Genomic DNA, 20,604 nt, shown 5'->3' on the forward strand with positions numbered 1-20,604 from the left:
TTTGCCCACTGAATGGGGCTGGTGGCATATAGAGAGCTGTGGTCTGGCTGTGTGTAACAGTTCCAGGAGACTTAATGGAAAGGCTGAGGTTTTGCCTAAGCAGTGACTTTAGCAAAGATACACACTTGATCTCAAGCCTAAACAGGTCCATTCTGTTTTCTGTCTTAACCTGAGCTCAGAAGGCAAAGTAAACTGAGCCTGAGCCTACAGATGAGTTTTGTCTTAGCTAAAGCCAAGTGCAAGCAGAATGAATGTAGGTCATAGGACTCAGCGAGGATACCTGTCCTTCCTGCTATAGATATGCTAAAACCTGTGGTCTCAGCAGGCTACAAACCCCAGCTCTGGCACAAGATTTGAAATAGCTACCCTTTGAAGCTTAGAAATATAGGGGAAGGATTAGCCTTCGTCTGCTGAAGCCTGAAAGCACTGTCCAGAGCTTATATGCTGAAGTTTCCTGAAGGGGGTCACGATTTTCACCCTGACGTGTTTGTCAGGGCACAAATGTGCTCTCACCATGCTTCCCATCTACATCATTTTTCCTATCTTAGCAAAAATCAGGGCATCTAAACCAACAGTAATTTCCTGGGTCTGACTGAAACCTGGTGTGAGTGTCTCTGAGGCCAGCCAGCAAGACTTTGTTGTGGCACAGAGCCTTGTTTTCTCCTGATTGACAAAGAGGGAGAGGAAGACATGCCCCAGGGAGGTGAGGTTGTAAGGAATTCCTTCCAACAACAAAAAAGAGAAGGAGGCAAATTGGCTGTTTTATTAGGAACATGATCTGTACTGTTTTTCATCTGGAGAGGGGATTGTTGCATGCTGATGAATACGGGTATCGTATCACAAGAGTGCTAAAATGCCCCTGAGCGAGTTTGTTCCTTCAGCTCTCCTTCAGCAGCTCCTGCTATCCCAGCCACTGACCTGTGAAATGTGGTCGCGTGCTCTGGATTTTTCCTGTATTTTGAAAGCTGTTCTTTTCATCTTGCAAAATATTCGCCTAAACAGTTAAATGGGAGTTGCATTTGTAAGGGTTTGTGTATTAATATTAATGGAAAATCTGACAGGTGGGGTGGCCAGAGAGGAATAATCGTCCCATTCAGGTGACATATAAGTACAGCAGGTTTTACAGATTTATTGTTTTGAAACTTAGGTTTGTCCAAAACAGAATAGACTTTTAAAAATCTACATTTTTTGAATAAAATACTACCATTCTGGAGAGGAATATCAAGAAATGGTCAAGAGAAAAAGTTGGCAGCTCCTAAGTTTGGCATGCTCTGATGAAGATGGAGCAAAATTTTGAGCTTCACAACATCTTGATCATAATGGGCACTGTTCAGACAATCTACTTTCCACATGAATCCTAGGGTCTCCTCTCCTGTTGGCTTTGAATGCTTCTCACTGTTCCTAACCTAAGGCTTAGGGATCACCTTGACAGCTCTTCTGAGGTGTTTACTCCTCCAGTGACTGGGTGCAGGGACTTATTTGCACATCAGGATCCCTGACTGTAGCCCTAAAGTGCATAATTTACCCAGTGACTAGGATCAACTTATTGATATAACATTTCTGTGCTATGGTCAGGCACTAGGACTTTTTCCTCAAAATGAGAGAGGAAAAGGGAAAGGGCAAAGCTAGGCAGCGCCTTAGGGAGCTGTGCTCCTCCTGAACCCTGGCCTAGACTACAGCAGTGGGAGCAGCTCATCTGGTTTTGCAGGGCATTTGTCTGGCTAGAGTAACCATGAAAGGTTATTTAAAAATGGGAAAATTGCACCTGGTCATTTAAAACATTTCAGAAGGGGTTGTTGCGCCTGTCAGATGAACGGCCATTGAAATTGGCACGTTGGCCATGACATGAGTAATTCTTCAATGAATCAGTCTTTTTGCATAGAAAATTATCCCATCAGAAACACTCTGAGTAGCGCTAGCCTGCAGGCTTGAAGCTTAAGCTCAGTCACGGCATAAAAACCTCCCCAGCCTTGTTTTCTTTTGCAGCTGAGATTACCCATTTAGAACTCGTAATTTAGACTTTTCTCAGATAAACCCCCTTTTGTATTAATGAGTCTTGCCTGAGAGAGCAAGCCTGCCAACTGGATCCTTACCTCACTAGTTCACAAAGAAGGATGCTTATTTTAGCCTTATTGAACACACTTGGGCTATGCACTGCCATTTAACAAGTGGGAAATAATGTAGTAAAGGTAGAAAGCTGGTTTCTGTCTCAAAGTCAATATAGGCAGAGAAAAAAACATACACGGTAGTGCCTTGTTAAGCTTTTCAGGATTACTCTTCTCTTTACCTTGATTGTTTCCTCTTTGCTGAAGTCTGATGGGCTTCAAATAAACTGAAGGCTTGTGAACCTGGGAGCCTAAGCCCTCCTGCCGCTAGGGAAAGGTTTATAGACTAGTTCCTTTCATTATCGCTTTATAAATGGCATTGTTTGAAGCAGTGTGTACTGCAGCTTGAATAACAACTTGGAGGATGTTAGTTAATTTGCTGTTTGAGAACTCGTGTCTTTTCAAGTGGTTTTTGTGGGGTTCAGGTAATTGTTAGTATTTGAGACAGATGGGAAATATTTTATCAGCAAAAGTTATCCCACCTCATGCTTAAGTCTGGGCAGCATCCATTGGATGTGTGCAGGCCTTCAGGGCTACAGATAGCACAGGGTGCCCTTGGCTCGGTAGGTAGGCGTGATGCTGACATAAGCCCTGCATAATTCATCAGGCCCTTCCACAGGATGAGGGAGCCAGAACCTCCATCAGCATGCAGCAGAACTCTCTGGGTCACTCCTCCCTTCAAAGAGCAGTGCCAGGATTGGAGCAATGTATTTGTATACAGCCTGGTTCAGCCTCAATGCCCTCCTCGATGAGGTGATCTTATGGTTTTTGGTATTGTCAGCATCCCCCATTTCAGAATATCTGAGTCTGTGGTATCCACAACACCAAATTGCTTGTTCCAGTGACAGAGAAAGAGATCTTTGGAATGGGAAAAGATCTGGGATGTCTGACTTTAAAAGTGCCTTCTCGAAAGCTCTGTTCTTTCTGTCATAGCCCCATCCATTCTTGTTTTCTTCCATTCCAAACTTCACAGAATCAGAGAATCAAAGAATATGCTGATTTGGAAAAGACCCACAAGGATCATTGAGTCCAACTCCTCACCCTGCACAGAGCAGCCCCAAGAATCACACCACATGCCCAAGAGCACAAATCTTCTTGAATTGTCAGGCTGGGTGCTGTGACCATTTCCCTGGGGAGCCTGTCCCAGTGCCCAACCACCCTCTGGGGGAAGAACTTTTTTCTAATATCCAGCCTAAACCTCTCCTGACACAACTTCAGGGCATTCCTCCATGTCCTGTCACTGGTCACCACAGAGAAGGCATCAGTGTCTGCTCCTCCTCTTCCCCTCACAAGGAAGTTGCAGACTGCAATGAGGTCTCCCCTCAGTCTCCTCTTCTCCAAGCTGAACAGACCAAGTGACCTCAGCCACTCCTCATATGGCTTCCCCTCAAGGCCCTTCATCATCTTCCTCACCCTCCTTTGGATGCTCTTTAAGAGCTTAATATCTTTCTTATATTGCAGTGCCCAAAACTGCCCCCGAGACTCAAGGTGAGGCCGCCTCAGTGCAGAGCAGAGCGGGACAATCCTCTCCCTTGACTAGCTGGCCATGCTGTGCCTGATGCTCCCCAGGACATGGTTGGCTAACCCAGGGTTTTCTTTCTCAGTATCATGGCTTCCTTGTGCTTGCCTGACCATTTCTGCCATCTCTTGGCCCCCGACCTCTGCAACAAGTAGGCGCCAGGATAACCTTTTTGTTCTTACCTGAACAAGAGAGTCCTGACCACTGTGGTGGTGCCAGCTCAACATGGGTGTGCAGAGGAGGGCAATTTTAGGATTTGAGAAGCATTCTTGAAAGAAAATAGATGTACAATCACATATCTGAAGGATGATGAGTACCCACTGTGGCACAGGCATACTGCTCATCAGAAAAGCACTGCAAGTTTTCATGATATCTTTAAACTGACCAGATGTGCCGCCAGTGACTGAAAGGGTGTTTTAGCCTGCATGGGGAGAGCAGAAACCTATTGCAGAGCTTCCTAGCAGGTTGAAATGACCCCTGTTCATCACTTTTCATCACTCTTCATCTAAGGACAGAGATCCTTAGCTGTGCTGGGTCAGGGACCAAGGTGCCATGGCTCCCTGTACGGAATGCTTCATGGCTGGAGAACCCCAGACCATGGAGGTTCTTACAAAGAAACTCGAGGCACGCAGTTAGATGTTGTACAAAGTGACTAAAAGAAAAGGAGGCCCAGCAATAAAAAAGTATCCAAAATATTTTCTTGATCAGTTTTTGCAAGTAAAAGTATAAACACATGTGCATGAGCAAGAATGATATGACAACGGATTATGACTGTTTTTGAGTCTTTACCCTCAATTTCCTCTTGCTGCATTTACATTATGAAAAGCATGCACGTGGACCAGGATTCATACCACTTGTGTACATCCAGCTTGAGAAGCTATAAACAGCTTTTAGACATTTTAAGAGCAGTTTTTGCATTGATTTCAGTGTCTCATTGGTGTTAATTTATTTGTACGTGATATTAAATACTTGAAATCAACCCTTTGGGTAGCTTCCAAATGAGTACTTTGTGATGAAAACTAAAGGCAAATGGAATGGGCTTTTGGGAGGCGACAGGGAGGGAGGAGAAAAAAACCAAAAATGGCAAATAAGAAACAAAATGCCTCAAAACCAAATCACAACACTGGCATCTTTTTTGTAAATACAAAATTCTTCTGCAGTGTTTACACTCCAGATGCTGGGGTACTGGAGAGGGTAAGCGATCAAGGGTGAGGCAATACTTCCATCATTATTATTTACTATAAATGCCTGTTAAATTTTTAGTTATTGTCCAAGCTGAATGCAAAACACCATAAAAACATGTAAGTCAGACTTGCCAGAAAATAAAAACTCTGCTTTTGCACTGGTGGTGGTGCAAGTAGTCTGTTGTAAGGGTCTGGAGTCTGACTCTCGTTTATGTTGTTCTGGCATCTCAGAAAAGCTGTAGCTTGGGCCTAATGGTGTGCCAGAGCAGCATGAAAAGGCCTGAGCAGTGTACAAAGAGAAAGGGATTTATGATTTTCAAACCTGACAGTGCCCTTTAAGCTACCATGGAGGAACTCTGCTTGGTCTGCCATGTATTGCCTCATCTCTGGCCAGTAAGGGTTAGTATTGTAATTTGTTGAATGTGTGATAGGATTTAGAGACGGATTAAGCTAAATGTTTTGGCTTTAAAAGTTTGTTTTGTTTTGTTTTTCTTTAGTTTCATGGAACAAGCCTCTTTTCTGCCTGCACAAGATAGGTAGAACAGTTTAAACAAAACCGAATGAAAATTCTTGAAAAAGGCAAAGATACTGCAGCTCAAATCCGTTCATTGTGTTTTCATGGTGATGTCATGACTAGAGTTTGTTGGGTTTTTTCTGATTGATGTGTAGTCAGGCAGAGATTCTAACTTAAAAGCTTAGGATTCAGACTCTCAACCCACGTTTTTTTTGGAGAATCATTATCACTGCAATTGAACAAGGAGATATTTTGTGGAATAAACGAAACAACAAAAATAAACAGAGAGCTCACTGTATTTTTTCATGTTTGCAACCCCATGACATTTTGGTTTTCATATCTGTATTAAGCATGTGATGTTGAAAGCTACCATAGGTCATAGACTTTTGCTTATTTCCTGAAGGATTCTAATACTCCATTTCCATAAGGGAGTAAAAGTTGTTTTAGAGCACAAACAACCATTTTCATAACTTCCCTAAATTCAGAGAAATAATGATACAATCAACTAGGATATGTCTTCAGTGGATTACTAAAGCATATTTACTATCTCAGTAATCCTATTCTAATGCAGTTCTTTCAACTGAAAGTTTTCTTCTCTAGTCTGGGCTGAATTTTGCTTACTCTAGAACTTTACTGTGTCTGGTGAAGAGAGAGAAGGGATATTTCTTCATTGTAAAGATCATGTACATGCACATAATTCACTTGTGCCAGGAAGCTGATCCCTCTGCTCTGAGTTCCTGCTGCCTTGCCATCACCCACAGTACCTTTCAGATCTTTTCACTGCAAGGAGAGGTCCTAGCAGGTAGGTTTGTTGCCAGACTAGCAAGGTGCTGTCACCTGTGCCTGCCACATGATTTGTCCGATCAGACATGATTCCCGTATCTGTGCTTCTGTTACCTCCGGAAGGCATTTTCATCTTGCACACAGTCCAGGGAGTTGTTGCATTTAAACTGGAACAATCACAGAAAATATAAACCAGAACCATATCACTGCACTGCGTTATTCAAATGAGAGGTCAAATTACCCCCATTGATGTAAGCAGGGTTGCCAAGGTCTAAACGAAGACACAACTTGGCCTAAGGTCTGTTTCTAATGTGAGGTTTGAAGGCTGGTAGGTCTTGTGTCTAATATCAAACAGCTGCAAGTCAGTACCAGCTCCATTGAAAAATATGCATGCATTTCCAAAAAGCCCTCCCCAAACAAAAACATAAAAGCCAACAACCCTGATTCTTGAGTTATTATTTAAACTTTGCCAGCGTTAAACTGAAACTATGATTTCTCATTGTTGCCTACTATTTTAGTTTGAGTTCCCTGTATGAGACTATTTAGGTGCATTAAAGCATGCTAAAATATTTCAGTACAATGCTCATACTGCTTCTCCTCCCTGCTCCCACACACACACACCTACACCCACACACCCCTCAAGGCCCTTTACAAAAATGCAAGCCCAGTTCTTTTACCATTTGCACCCCTGTAGATCTGTGGCAGCTTCTCTTCATTTGCATTTAATAGCAGAAAGCAAACTCAGGATGTGAATTTAGTGTACTGTTAGCATGAGCAAGGAGAGAGCTCATTTATTAATCCTTAGTTTCATTTTGCAGTGCAGCTTTTGGTGTCCTAAGATTACACAAGAAGACACTGTTATAACTATAATCACTCAGGAACTCAACTACAGGCGTATATAACAAATGAATACATTGCTCAGAAATTGTTAATGGCCAGCAAAGTATTCTTTTTCTGAATTACTGCCAAGTTTCAAAGCTGCATGTGTCATCTTATCATGTACTATACATTAAGTGTTGGTCATGTAAGTCAGATCTGCCCTATGGGTATTTTAAATTGCAAACATAACTTTTTGAGACTCTATTGTAATGTTTTTTATTTGTCTTGGTTTCTAAATCAACATAGTTTGTTCATACCACTTCAATTGCTTTTTCCTTATTCTTTGCCACTTCTAAATCCTTTATCTGAACAAGATACAAAGATCAAGTAATTTGTTAGGTAGCTGAGCATCTAATGCTGTCTAAACTCTCTATAAAATTTGTAGTAAATTTATGGTATTTACCTTTTCTTTTTTACATATGTAACCAGTATAGAAGTGGAACTTAAAACAGCGTAGAAGTTAGCCATGAAAGAAGCATGTTCTTTTTTTTCCTTCAGGTATTGGCAAAAATAAACTTAAAACATTAAAGATAATAATGATCTCAAAATATTTAAGTTCAGGCATCTTTCTTCTGCTGTGCAGATGCAGTTTTATAGTTCACCTGATACCTTCCTGCTGTATAACATAGCTCTTAGTCTGGATATAGTCTCTTGTACAACATCTTTGAGGTTTTAACCCACTGCAAGTCTTCCCTCCTGCCTGAGACCAACTGGACTGTAACAATGCCCATTGCTTATTTTGGTTTCTTTTTACTTCCCACATAGTGGCTGACTCTATTAGCAGTCTTGAAATTTCCAAACCACCAACAAGAATGTGAGGACATGCTGTTGCATGGTGCACCAGAACCTAATTGAGTTGCTTCTCCCTTAGATGCTATCTGTTCAGGAACTTTTGAGAACATTTTAGGAAGTAATTCTTTACTGTGAGGATGGTGAGGCGCAGGCACACCTTGCCCAGAGAAGTTGTGGAGACCCCAACCCTAGAAGTGTTCAGGGCCAGGTTGGATGGGGCTTTGAGAAATCTGGTATAGTGGAAGGTGTCCCTGTCCATGGCAGGGGGGATTGGAACTAGGTAACCTTTAAGGTCCCTTCCAACCCTAACCATTCTGTGATTCTATGGTTTTTCTTTTGTCATCTTCCTGAGTACAAAAAGCAGAAGATACTGATGTGCAGATGAAAAACTTGAAGGGAAATAGATAAAATTATCTCTGAGAGTTACAGGAGGATAAATGGATCAGTAAAGAGTCATATATTACATGCATAATATATCTGTGGGGTACGAACAAACTGTGAGGAAAACACAAGTCTAGAAAATGGAGCTGCAACATCTCAAGGCAGAGAAGATGAAAGTAGTTCTTCCAGCCATTCTATTTTAATGAATTATTGTATATATAAATCCATTTACGCTGGAAGTTGGAGAGGCCATTTGTTTCACAAACACTAGTGTTAACCCAGGAAACAGAAATGGGATTGTGAAATTGGTTATTAAACATCACACTTTAGGGTTTAAGATAGCTCAGGTTCCAAGGGACCACACACAATCGAATTCTGGGAGTCAAATTAGCATTCTGTTGAAATGGCTTTTGCCAGACAGGACACTACAGCACTTGTCTGCTTTAAGCTACATCCAGAAGAACAAACCTTATTGCCATCAGTCCATGCCAAATTCAAGATTTCTTTGCAGCACAGATAAAATGGGATGCTGCTACCCCAGGGACAGAGTGGTTTCAGCTGCTGCATCACAATTATGATAGGGACTCCCAAGCTGCCTCTGGTCTTGCTGTCTCTAGAGGAGCAGTCCAGTACAGTGATCTTCCCTGACTGCAATAGCAGGCATCAGTCTGGCTGCTGGGCCACTGCTGCAGGTAAAAGAGATGGAGAAGAAAAACTCATGTCCCAGGTATCTGCCTGCTTTAGTTATGCCTGGAGCTCGTCCTGCTTCAAGGAGGCAAATAGTATGGGCAAAGAGAAGAGTGCTTTAATGGATGATTGCATACTTACATAGCCTGATCTTTAATTTGTAATCTTAACTGGAATTGCAAGTTACAGTTGGCTGGAAACTGCTTAAATAAGAGGAGAGTCAAGCAAGACTGCTGATCCTCTTACAATGATGAGAAATGAGTCCTTAATAAGAAAAAAATTGCAAATACCCTTTCCCAGATAAACTCCCAAAAAATGTCTCAAAATATTTTTTTTTCATTACTTTTTCTCAAAATATATTTTGACTTGAGAAAAAGATGGAGCATCCCCATTTTCTATGTGCTAAGACTTTGGAAGTCAACAGCCTTTTGGAAGTATTTCCCTAAAACCAAACCATCAAAATGTGCTTGAAGTAAGAGATATGCTGAGTGTTTTCTGATTTACTTTGAATGGAGTTCAGCCATAACCATACAAGAACCCCATCCCACATATTGAGAAAAGGAACCAGCAAAGAGCTGAGAAATTATGTTCTGATTGGAAACTCACACTTCTGCATGTACCAAAAAACTCGTGTGAACAGTCAAATCAATCTAAAGCAATTTCGGTACACAGAAACCAGCTCTTGGTGCTTTCGGTCCTTGAGAAGTATCAGCCAAGTTTTTGTTAGTTCTGCCAACTTCAGAAGGCATTACATTACTCTTGGGTGCACTTGCCACTCTTCTTCTTGAATAATACACTAATTTGATTGATGTTTTTCTATGCTTAGTTTTCTGCAGATTGATATGTTTTTCTATGACAATGGGGAAATGTTCTGGTTGCAGTTAAATAACATAAAATATATGGGCATGATACATTCCTGTGTTGCTGTCCAATACTCTAATTTTACTTGATCAAAGTAGCTACACCAGCATAAAAGCACCAGAGATGCAGTGAATCAAGCACACATGCAAAGCAGAAAACGTATTTTTAATGAGATATTAAATAACTTCAGTATATTATCTAAACAATGATAGTTTATGTTTTCCACTGAAATTTAAGATTTATATAATGTGATACAAATTCCACTGTAAGAAGCATAAAATTTTATTAGATAAAAATGGTGAAAAGACATTAGATCTATATTTTTAAAGACCTATTGTTAATTTTACTAATAATTTTATCAAAATTTGCCCTTTCGAAGGAAAATGTGTCAGTTATAGGTGCTATTTTTTGTATTCCATGTAGTGTAAGCTTAGCCAGCTTTACTCAGACCACAGTAATTTTCAATGTTCACCTTTTTTTATATCTTCACTACATAATAAAAATCTAGTATAAAATAGGAACCTCTCTCATTAGTTCTGTGAGTGGGTAAGAAACCTGTCCTATGTTAAGCTATCAAAATTGAAGCAAAATCATTAGGGAGCAAACAGTCATCTTTCTGCTCAGTATCCACTATCTGATGTAATGAAGTGACATTCTGCTTACATTCCTTACATGATTTGTGGAAGGAGTTGCTATCCAAGCAGAGTAAAAAATAGATACTTGTAAAAATTCTTTGTTAAAATTTAGACTTCCAGTTTTGTTCCTTTTGCCGACCCAACAGCCTGCAGTTTTGTCTCCTTGATACTGCAATTTTCTACCCAGACTGAGCTTCCTTTTAATAATATTGAGACTGAGTTAATTTATTTGGGTTTCTTTTCCATACTTTACCATTCATAATTTGTGATATACCTCTTGTGGTAATATATGAGTGAACTATAAGGTGCTTTCACATAGGAAAGAGCTATTACCTCCCCCAGTTGTGGACTGAGGGCTCAAGTTATGCCCTCCCCTGTGTGCTTTTCCTGGGGCTCTCTTCCCTTGTCCCACATGTAAGCACTGCTTGGCACTGCTCCCAGGGGATTACATCTGGCCGGCAGCCTCACTGCTGTAAGCACCTCAATGACCCCTAGGAGAGAAGGCAGCATGCAGTCCTTCTCTGCAAGTGGGAGAAGGGGCATTGTCCTCCTACCAGAAAACATGGTCACCAAGAGAGAAGTTGTGGGAGGAAAATGGGGGAGTAACTGTTTCTGAAACTTATTAAGATGCTATGTTCAGGCAACATACATTTTATTATAACTAGATCTTACTATGAGTAATATTTCCTAATTAACCACAGGGATTCATGAGCTTTGCAGACTGAAAGACTGAGCATAGGAAATGTCTCAGGTCTGTTTTTAATCAAATTTATGTCCTTATGAATTGCTTGCTTTTGCAAAAAGTTTCAGGAGTAGCTAGTCTGAGGAATTACCCAGGGGGTGTAAAGATACTTCCAGTTATATACTTGAAACATCTCTGGAGCCATATGTGTGTGAGTTAGAGAAGAATTATCTCTGAACTAGAGCACACTTCTGAGTGGACATGGGAATGGTGGATGATCTCATTACCTCTATCCTCCCTAGATCTATTCTAAAGCTTTTCAAGCTCATTGGGGACTGTCTTTCCAGTCCATGCAGACCCTGGTGGGTCATGAATCTGGAAACTGAACTTTTGCACACAGATGAGGATGGACTTGCAATAATGGAAACCTTCAGCTCTTGAAAAAGGTTGGGGTTTTTAAAGTATTCCCTAATGGAAAATACTTTTTCAGGCTGATTTTGACTGTGCAGACACACACACCCCCCAGTGAAGGACAGGGGGGCTGTCAGCATATGCTGTGTGTTAAAAATGTGGCAGCAATAGCTGTGTAGATAAGTACAGGGGGAACTTGTGTGCTCATACATGTGACAGTACCAAGGAGGGAAGATGAAGAAGAAATTGGAGCATGGCTACCAAATTTACCCTTGGTCACATTGAGGCTGTCACTCAACATCACAGCCCTATACAGGACAAAAAAAGGCAGCCTTTAGCAGTGCTAATGCACAAGAAGGTGTGACTGGAGTACACATTTTAGCATCTTTCTTTTTCATGGAAAATTTGTGTAAAGAAACATGTTACAGCTAGGAGATGTATAATGTTTTTCTGGCTTGTGGCTATTCTCCAGCCAGGAATATACTGTTTGTGAAAATTAGGGAGTGGCTACTTCAGATAAAATTATAGTAATCAAAAACTTTAAAAAATTTTTGCTGGATTTTTTCTTCTCAAAACCAAACTAAAACAAGAAAAAAAAAAGCAAACAACCTAGAAAAAAGATTTTTTTCTTGCTTACTTCTATCTGATCGTGAACTAATGATCCAAGTGCACTGTTGTGATCCTGTTGTGGAGTCACTGATGGCACCAGAGGTCAAAGTTTCTATGTTTATGTGGCTGTGCCAGTGCACCAGTGTTGTTAGGAGCTCTGTGTAGTAGGCACCTGCTGAGCCAAAGATTTGAGATGAATAGCACCCATATTGATTTGCCTATAATGGAGTGGAAAAGAAAAATGTCCAGGTTTTGTTGCAGGTATTTTCATGGGGTATTAAATTGGTGGATTAGTTGCAAACAGCAGTACTGATAAAGTCTCCTGTCCATCTTGATGGTTGGGCCTTTCTATTAAAATGACACATAAATAACCTATTATGTCCCCCACCCATGGAAATTCAAATGCACCTGTCAACTTGATAAAGCACTTGCCTGGAGGGAAGCATTGTTTACATTTTCACTCCATTCTTCAGAAAAAGTGAGATTCTAATTATTTTTCCCACTGTAAATTAATGCTGACTATGATGGTTAGCATATCTCTGTATTGTTATATCTATGCAAAAGTTAAATAATAGAACTGATCCATCATGTATTATGCAATGTGCATTTTTATGACAGGCTTCCCTCTGATCTTATTATGCCTTTCTTCACAAATACTTACTTTTTTTTTTTCCTAGCAGCTGGGGGAATCTTTGTTGACTGCTGGTTCAGAAGTTGAAATCTGTCCTGTGTGAAAAGAAAAATGCAATTTACATGTTTATCGGATGCTGAACTCTGCTATCTTCCGAGAAGGAAAAAATAAGGATATAAGAGTATACTCCATTAATAATAAGCTTCATTATAATAGACAATTGGTCACAGTAGACTAAACCATTTTTCTACCAAAAAAGCACATCAAATTCAGTAATACACAACAATTGTTTCTGGATATCTCAGACAGTAACTTCTAATTCAGGAAAAGCAAACTAGTTAAGGTAAAATCAAATGCAAACAGAATCTTTGTTGCATGCATAAAATCATGCCACACCTTTGCCCAAAACTTTAGGTTGTACCATAAACCATTTCTTAGGGTTCCTAGCAGTCATTTTTGCTTTGTTTGTAAATTATTTTTTTTTTATTTAATGGTTCCTGCTTGAACTGAAGACAAAACTGCTGAAATACCACAAAGAGGCTGTTTTTGCAATAGTGTGCTACAAGTGGAAAATATTCTTGTGAGAAGAATTCTTGCTATCTGGTTTCTTAACTGAAGCAGGGAAGAAGGCATTGCTGAGAGGCTCTTGGTACACTCAGACAGCCCTGGGAGACAGGCTGATCTTGCAAGTCTCTTTTGCAAGTCTCTTTTGCAAGTTTTGCAGACCCAACTGGTTTGCATACTCCGTTGAAGGCTCATGCAAACTGCCCTGAACCTTTGACTCTTTGTCTCCACTTGCTATAGTGGACTTACATTCCTAGATTTCTAGAGAAGCATCAGTGCCAAGCATGGTTAAACTGTTTGCAAAAGCCAAAAATAAAACCCTGGCATGGGAAAAAGAAGGAGTAAACTGACAATAAGGAAATACCTTAGCAATTGAGGCACTTTTGGTTTGGTGTCTGATGAGCTTGCAATTGGGATGCTGGCCCTGTGGAGGCAGAAAAAGCATCCTTGGGGTGAAGATGGCAGAGGGGGTGAGATGAGAATGGAGAATGTCAGCCTTGATCACAAAGGAATACCCAAACCTCTGCCACCCTCATTTTCTTTCTTCCCTGCTTTTCTACAATGAAACCAGCATTTACTTTAACGCCACAGCTTACACAAATATGTCAGGCCCTTCCTTCCACTACTCTCCACCCTGCCAGGGAGGTGTTTGTGAAAGCTTTTTCTTTCAGGTTCTTCCTCCATGGCTTATTTCTGCAGTGATGTCTGCAAGAAAGCAGCTGATTGCTGGTGATTATTTGGAAAATCAGATGAGATAATTTATGGACAGTTAAAGCAAATAGCCCCATAAATGTCCTCTGATGTCAACACAGGCTGTTAACTCCTTGTTCTGCAGGCAGCCCATTTCTACCTGTCTCTACAGCTGCTGGAGCAATGGGGCTGCAGTGTGAGTGAGAGATTCTAGATACTTTCTGTGGTAAATGTTTGCTAATAATTAACATCTGTGCTGGAGTAGTCAGGATACTTATTAGGGTTACTGAAAGATCAGAGCAAAATTACAGTGTTTCTAAAGGAGGACAACCACCCTTCACAGATGTTCAGATATGTTTTACTAGAAGTGTTTAAATTTTCTTTTCTCTTCCACCTTCATTTTCCTAAGCCCCTTCCATCTGCTTGAAAAGAAACAAGGGATCTAAACAGGCAAACTAGGAAAATTTTGATTCTTAGTAAAACATTACAGCAGTTTTGCTGTTGTTTGAATAAAAGAAAGAAAAATAGAAATTAAAATTTAGACTTGGTCAGACACTCAACAAAAGGCACCTTCCTCAAGAGCACCATTCACACAATGTTCAACACCACTAGCACAAGGACACACTATTCCACTGCCTGCACAGCAGGAAATTTTCTGAAGCTGAAGAAGATGCAACTAGGAGCCACTAGTCCCATGTATTTTAGTTTTAAGTTGTCAGCTGATTTACTGCCCATGTAATGATCCAGGTTTAAAAATGTTATTAAGCTGCCAGGAACAGATCTGTCCATCTGATGTAAGTCACAGGTGAGTAAAAGCCTGTCTCATTCCCAGACATACATCTTGAATGCACATGGTCTTGGACAAATTGAATGAAATCTGTGAACACAGACTTGTTTCTTTTAACTATCTTTTCTTTGCATTTAATCAGTTCCAAACAGTAAAAATAAAATGCTCACTGCCAAACAATTAATCGACAATCTTAGCTCCTTCGTTTTCTGTTTACATATTATTTTTGTACTGCATTGTTACTCACAGATCTGTCAGGGTTATTTTCACAAATTTTTCACAGAATATCTTCTGTGGGCAAATTGTATCCCATAGGACGAACTGCTCCATGGATCTATTTACCATTTGTTGTTTCTGGTGTATTTTTGGTCACCAAAGTCATATAGTATTATTTCTGCTTTCTGACTGCATTGCATTTGTAAACACATGAGTAATGAATAACAAATGTTGATGAACAGATAATGAGCAGCAGACCCTCTTATTTACACAGATATGCCCTTGTATGCATTAAAATCCTGACTTCCATAGGGAAAATAACTTTTACTAAACACTTTTGTATATAAAATCCTGTCTGTTGGAAGTTACTGAAGATGCTTTCTTAAGTAACTGATTCCAGCATCCCTTATAAAATTTGGGAAATGAGGCATGGAGAGAGATTTCTCTTGCTCATCTGAACCAAACCCTCTCTAGGCTCAGAATATAGCAGGATTCTCTGGAATAGGAAGGAAATGTGTTTTACCTCCTTTCCTTAGGGCAAATCAATGGACAAAGACACTGCTATGCACAAGGAAATGCAAGAAAGCTGTGGCCTTTAATTTTTACTCACTAAGGTTTTTGCTGAATTGAATATCAGTTTTCCTTGACTTAATTCTTCAAATGACTTTTTTCCCCCAGATTTATTATTGTTTGGAAGAGACTATTTCTACATTTGTGTATTTTTTATGGGTGACTGAAGTGCGGACATTTAAAACCACAAAAGATTTAGATCTGAAAAAATGGGATGGTAAGCAGCAGACTACACAAGCAATGGCTGCACTGTAGCCAGGGAATATGTGGCTGCACTTTGTAATATCTAAAAACAGGAGATGAAAATCATCCCCTAGAAAAGATCTTCATTGCTGTTCACTGGACATATCCATAAGTATGATGTTATTGCAAATCAGAAACAAAAAGACCTGCTGCTGTTTCCTAGTGTTATGATGCTAAGCCGCTTTCCATAAATCTATTCTGGGATTTCTCCTTAGTCATTTACAAAGAGGTTATCCTCTGTATATGTTTTTTTTCACCATTTAGTCTGTCCATGTCTGTTTGTTAAATAAATCAGGGAAGACTGTAACAGCAATGCTTCAGGCATTCATAATTTGACTGAAACAAACAATTCCTGGATACTACTGGTCCATTATGCTGGTCCATTACGTTCATAAATAGGATGATCTAGAAACGAGTTATCTCTCTGCAGAGTTACTGTGGGCAGTCAGAGGTGGGGGTATCACACTGGTTTGAAGGCTCTGTAGGTCAGGGTATGGCTGATACTCCATGTGTGCCTGGCAAGGGTTATCTGCCAGGAGCCCACAAAGGCCTTTGCTAACCTGAGACACTCACATGCCTCATTATGGCCCCAGGAGTGTGAGAACATGCTGCCGCCCCACCAAAGTTTGCTGCATGTGTGTAAATGTGTGTGAGTGCTTCGTGTGTGTAAGGGTTAAACACGAGGAGCGCTGGTGTGGCTTGCTCATGATGGTATGATTTTTGGCAGTCCTAATAGCTTTTCTTGTTCGTGCCTTTGCTTGCCATTTCTCCAATTTCGTGATTTATTCAAACTGAGTTCATTTTCATGACTTGTAAAGTACCCCATCCTTCCTACAGTGGCTTGGAAACCTTCCCCACTGTCACATCTAATTCTGCATGAGGTCCAGTGATACTCTCACTGGAACCTGGATGCCACCAAGGTGCCCTAAACACGGACTGGAAGGATGGTTTTAGATATTTCCATGTAAATTCTTCTTTTACCAGAGTTGCTGGCAAGGTTTTTAGCAACAGTTTGTCAGAAATGGGGTTTGTAATGCTTAAGGGGTACTGTGCTTCTCTCAGAAGTCAGCACTAGCCAGCTTTTGTTTTTTTAATTGTAAAGCTACGCTGGTTTAACAAAGATTGCCTCCAGGACAGTAATTCCCATATTTACAACTCTTACCACAGAAAATGCACTTACCATGTTTATGAAAGTTACTTGAAGTAAATACAGCACCCTCGACTTTTGATGTCTTTTTTTTTTTTCTATAATTTCAACACTTTTTTGCCCTTTTGACTAAAGTTAACAGCTTGTAACTTTTGCTAATTATTTGTCATGACCAGCGCTCAATTCCACGCATTCTCAACTGGTCGATTTGGTCGACTTTGCTCATTTTATGTATTTTCCTTTAATACTGTTTTCAAACAATTTTTTAATACATGTGGCAATGCATGAGGCTGGAATTGATTCACATGACATTGCTAGTAATAATGCTGCTGCAAACAGTTAAGAATCAGTACTAATCATAATCAAGTGTTTAGACATACATGTATACTTCTCAACTTTTTAAAAAGAACTTTTTTTATGCTGATGTCTGTTTTTTAAGACACTAGAAGTCAGTCTTCCTCTCATTCCCACTGCAGCTCAGAAAATCTGAGGAAATACTCTTTCCTTTCTTCTCTCACAAAAGCTGTCAAACAATAGAAAACATCATAGTACCTCTACACACTATCATGGCATTTTCTGTACCCTGACCTAGGAAATATTGGTAATATTAATTGGCTGTGCCTCCGTTCTGTAACATATTTATAAATATACATTTATCAATATATTTGTGTTTAAAATGTGTTCTACTTCGATAACATATTTCTCTACACTTGGTATGGCATAATACATTTATACAACATAATACATTTTTATTTGTACTTACAAGAGTTTTTTTGTCTTTTTTGTAGGTTAGGCACTGCAATTTCCAAAGGGTTGACATAATTTACCTTTTTTGTAGGAGAAGCATGTTCCACTCTTTTAAAAACCTGTGTATTTCTACATCACAGTGTACGTTAAAGGAGCAGTGATTGAAATCATTGTTGTCAAGGAAGAATGTATTAAAATTATTAATAAGCCTTAAACCCACATGAGACTTACTGAATCATCTGATCTGACCTAAATTCATGACCCTTCCTCCCAGTTCTTCCCTTCACATACTTGCGCGAAGATAGGAGGACCAAAAGGAGAAAAAACTGCCAATATAACAAAGGCCAGTGAAAACTGTACATTTGCATTAGGTCAGTGTAACCTTTTATGATTATAATAACATAAACAAATAAACTATAAGGGCACTCAGACCTCATTTCAAGCTGAACTATTATAAAGCGATTAACAGCCTCACACTCGGGCTTTAATTAAGTTATGCTGTGAAATATTCAGCATTTGAACCTGTTCTGGCCTGCCTCTTTTATCATTGAATTACCATCCTTAATGTGTTTTTCTGCTGAAAGATGAATTTCATTTAAGGATTACTGTACACTGCTCTGGCATTTTGTGGTTTCTTGTCAGCCCTTGTGAATCTAGATCATTGCTAACTTCAGTTTCTCTGACATGTCCTATATGCACAGTCTCTTGACTAGCCTGTCTCAGTGGATTTATTAACTCATATTGTATTCCTGTAGAAATGAATGGACATTTTTGATTAACTTAATGATAGAAATTTCAGATGACAGTAGAGTTTACTTTTGGAGCTTACTTCAGGTTATGTAGGCCACAGCAGCTCGCTAGTGACCTATCACTTCACAGAAATGTGTTTTGAGAGTTTCAAGGCAGTGGACATCTGTCTGCCAAATACTTTCAGATGGTGCTAGCAAGGAGGGAATGGAAAGGTCCTTCTGTGCTGGGGTCTCTAAATCCTCATCCACAAACAGAGCTGCTCCCCCCTCCTGGAACTGTTATTCAAGTGTTATATCCCTCCACATATTGAAGAGTGCCTTCAGGCAAACTCACACTAGCAGGTGACTTTGAGGAAGGGTTAATGAGTGACGCTCCAGCAAAGGGTTCCCTTTCCTTCCTTTCTTCTGCCTATCCCAGACCAAGGCTACCCAAGTCACCACAGCACCATCAGTTTTGGTGGTGCCTTTTCTCTTTCAGTTGTCAGATGATCAATCTCTGCTATTTCTTTTTTTTTTGGTGGGGGAAAGGTAGGCTAGTCACATAAGTGTCCTCAGAGGGAGTTCACCAGATCTTGAAATGTGACAGCAGGTCAGATGGGTTTGTGTACTCCCACTATCCTGCAGAACTGTCTGCTCTTGGGGAGGCGGCAAGACAGAGACTTCTGATGCCATACCTGGTCCCATATGGATATGGTGTCACAGGGATGGCACCCAGAGTCAAGAACTTCCAAAGAAGATCTTTGCCCTGGCAAGGTGAAGGTTGGCTCAGGCACAAAGTTTAGAGTGACATGGCTTTGGCTTCCTGCACAGTAATTTTATGTTGTAAATTACACTTAGATCGAGCACTGATTGAAAAAACAGGTGGTAATTTATTTGTGAGAAAGTAGTGGAAGGTCCATGCTCTCCCCTGTTCTGGAAAAGTACATGTAAAACATGCTTGTGTGGTAGACAGAAAAAAATGCAGGGCTTGTCCTGTCCTTATGGCTGCTGTATGTTCCTGACAGGTTGTCCTCAATGAAATCCTTTGAACCCCAGAGGCTTTGGTGTGGAAAATTCTGACTGTCCTTATTTTACCTTAAATTTCAGATGACCTTTCCTTGTTTTAAAATGTAAAAAAATTGATTAGGACTGATGTAAAAGGAAGCTGGCGCTAAAATGAAGTATCCTATTGTTCTGTCATTCCTGGAAAAGAGTTGGAGATAATTTCCTATATGTGTTCTTGCTTTCTTAATTCACCTAAAACAAATCCTCTCCTAAGGCAGTGGCTCATAATAGCAGAAGGCACGTCAGAATCGTGGCATTGACACACTGTGCTAGTTAATGGGATCCCTCGTAACGCGTAAGAACAGCTGAGGAACTGTGAACTGGAACTCAAGCAAACTGAGCTAAATCTAACTTTTCCCAAGTGAGGGGAAAAATTTGTATCTGGTTTTTGAGATCTCTCATAAGAATCTGAGCTCTTCATTTCAGCAAAAAGTAAAAGCAAAATTATGCAGAAGAAGGTTTTGAGGTACCTATCTTAAATGAGAGCTTTTTTTAGCTAGTTTTGTGAGTAAGTTCCAATCATTTCTTCCAGTGTAATACACATCCTTGAAAGAAAAAGCATGTGCTAGGCCAGCAAAAGTGGTATTTTGTCTACATTATATAGAAGTGTTTGGGAAGAACATACTGATGTACTGTAAGGATGTACCAACATCACCAATCCCTTCCTTCCACAAACAGGAGTAGCATCTCATGGGAGAAAATGAGTGACAAAAAGGTCTTACAAAAGTGGAGGGTTAAAAACTTTATGCTTGCACTTCAGGGACAGTATAAAAATTATGCTTCTCATAATTTCTAGTTAAGGATAAAGCGTGCTTAAGCCTTTTGCCATGATCCTGGGTCTGAAGTCTTGAATTCTGCTCAGTCTGTGTAAAGAATTAACATGGAAAAGGTTAAATGGAAATGCAGACTGATGTAGGGGGATACCAAACCTACCAAAGCAAACATGTTTAGAGCAAACTAGGAAGCTAGGTAACTGTTAATAAACTAGCTTTACACAATGCACTAAAATACACCTTATTTACTCTGCTCATCTACAATTCAGTTAGCAGCACAAGGTTATTTTAATATTATACAGAGATCAGAGACTAAAAAGTGCTTGTGGGTACAGGAGCAAAGGCTTCTCAAAGAGAGAGAAATACAAATACTCGCTCACAAAATTCTTGGGAAGCTTCTT

The 20,604-nt window shown here is 40.0% G+C and overlaps 1 protein-coding gene across 1 annotated transcript in view; it reads left to right on the forward strand.

Annotated features, from left to right (window-relative positions):
• Positions 1-20,604, forward strand: part of LOC104691452 — a 170,199-nt gene that overhangs the window by 128,161 nt on the left and 21,434 nt on the right. The gene's annotated exons all lie outside the window — the stretch shown is intronic.

This window comes from Corvus cornix, chromosome 2 (genome assembly GCF_000738735.6).
Source record: "Corvus cornix cornix isolate S_Up_H32 chromosome 2, ASM73873v5, whole genome shotgun sequence".
Classification (NCBI taxonomy): Eukaryota; Metazoa; Chordata; class Aves; order Passeriformes; family Corvidae; genus Corvus; species Corvus cornix.